The sequence below is a fragment of the Prunus avium genome, unplaced genomic scaffold, assembly GCF_965620075.1.
Source record: "Prunus avium unplaced genomic scaffold, drPruAviu1.hap1.1 HAP1_SCAFFOLD_19, whole genome shotgun sequence".
NCBI lineage: Eukaryota > Viridiplantae > Streptophyta > Magnoliopsida > Rosales > Rosaceae > Prunus > Prunus avium.
In genome coordinates, this window is record NW_028276879.1 from 460,001 (window position 1) to 462,500 (window position 2,500).

The window sequence follows — 2,500 nt, forward strand, 5'->3', positions numbered from 1 at the left end:
TGTGGCCGAGAATTGGGTAGCTTCTTCATCAACCCCGCCGAAAGCCATCCTCGACATACCCGTGCATTGAGAAGGTTTGGTGGCCGTACTCCCAACACAAAAGCATACCGAGGACAACCCCAAGCAAAAATTCATTTGAAGCCAACCCATCGTCGCCCACAACTAGTGGGTGAATGGTGTGCTTCCCGGGGTTGGCATAGACATTCCCTCGCATGCAAAAGATTGTCGATGCGAAAGATTATCTATGCCAACCCCGGGAAGCACACCATTCACACACTCCCGACCGGTGTGGTGTGGCGGTGATTGGATAGTTACGGATTGAGCACTTGCCAAGGATCAAAATGTGTCATTTAGAAGAAACATTTTCAAAAAGTTTTTAAAATCTTGTGGGTTTGCAACTCATAAGAGGGTCACTTTCAACGTCCCCGGTATTGGATTGAGTTTCTAAAAACAACCGTGCACACCGAGGTTAAACTTTACCAGCTCCACTCCGACTCGCCGCTCGCCCACAATTTGTTTGCAACGAAACATTTGTTTTTAATTTTGTTGGTTTGAAATTGTTTTGAAAAGGTTCTTTAAATCTAGTGGGTTTGCAACTCATAAGAGCGTCACTTTCAACGTCCCCGGCATTGGATTGAGTTTCTAAAAACAACCGTGCACACCGAGGTTAAACTTTACCGGCTCCACTCCGACTCGCCGCTCGCCCACTAGTCCGAAGGCAACAAAACATTTGTTTTTCATTTTGATGAAAATTTCTGTTTTTAAATCTTGTTGGTTTGAAATTGTTTTGAAAAGGTTCTTTAAATCTTGCGGGTTTGCAACTCATAAGAGCGTCACTTTCAACGTCCCCGGCATTGGATTGAGTTTCTAAAAACAACCGTGCACACCGAGGTTAAACTTTACCGGCTCCACTCCGACTCGCCGCTCGCCCACAAATCCGAAGGCAACAAAACATTTGTTTTTAATTTTGATGAAATTTTTTGAAAACATTGGCTTGGCAAGCCCCAATCCGCGACTATCCACCCACCGCCACCCCACACGGGTGGTTGTTGTTGAGAAATGAGGTTGTGGTCGACATGCCCGTGCATTTGAGAAGGAGTTCCTAGCACTCCATGCTCTCCCATGCCAAAAAAAAGCCTAGACAACCCCATTTCGCAACTTTCCACGCCTTTTTTTTCCTCCCTCACCCATGGCGGCGGCGTGGTGGCGGCGGCCGGATTCCGGCCACCACCGCCATGGGTGGCAGCCCCCCGACCCCGACACCAAACCCATAATACCGAGGCAACATATCGAGGCAACATGACATGGGTGTGGCGTGGGGGAAGGGGGCTGCAGCTAGGAAGGCATGGGCTGCCATGCATATGCAGGCAACACACACCCCCCTATATAGCATTTTATGCATTTAGCCCTTTGACAGGAAGAGACATCACCTATGCGCGAGGAGTCATAATGGGCTCTAAATAATTCAATACAAGGTATTTGGACGTGATTTTTTGCAGGGATACTAAGAAACATGCAATCTATGATGGGAAAAAGTTTCATAAATTTTTGAAGTCGGGAAGTATTTTTTATTATTTTTAGAAGTCGTAAAATTGAAAAAATCATTAAAACAAATCCGGGAGGAATTTTTTAGTTTTGTAAGTTGGAGAAGGTCCTAAAAATCATAGACTACTTATGGGGAGCTTATTGTGCGAGGAAATTTCAATAAAAACGGGGTTTGACAAGATTTGAAAAATTCTGTCGACATTTGAAAAAACCTGGAACCATGCTGCCGGCATGCTGCGCACATGCTGCGCGCAGGCTGCGCGCATGCTGCGCGCAGACTGCGCGCAGACTGCGCGCATGCCATGGCAGGACAAGTTTCGCTAGCCTCACTGTCGACAGATGCGCAAGCTGCGCGCACAGGCTGCGCGCATGCTGCGCACAGACTGCGCGCATGCTGCGCACAGACTGCGCGCACGCTGCGCGCATGCCATGGCAGGACAAGTTTCGCTAGCCTCACTGTCGACAGATGCGCAAGCTGCACGCAAGCTCCGCGCACGCTGCGCACAGCCTGCGCGCATGTTGTGCGCAGGCTGCGCGCAGGCGCCGCGCATGCCATGGCAGGACAAGTTTCGCTAGCCTCACTGTCGACAGATGCGCAAGCTGCGCGCACAGGCTGCGCGCACGCCATGGCAGGACAACTTTCGCTAGCCTCACTGTCGACAGAATCAGCACGCTGCGCGCAAGCTGCGCGCGCGCATGGCAGGACAAGTTTCGAAAAATTCTGTCGACAGGCTGCCGGCATGGTGCGCGCACGCTGCCGGCATGCTGTGCGCACGCTGCGCACAGGCTGCCGGCATGCTGCGCGCAGCCCATGGCAGGACAAGGTCCGAAAAAATCTGTCGACATTTTTACGCCGTGGTAGGCTTCCGCTTCGCGTCACTTTGTCGACATTCAAGCCTACCATTTGTATTGAATTTTTCAAACCTTGTCAAACCCCATTATTCAAATGTCGAAA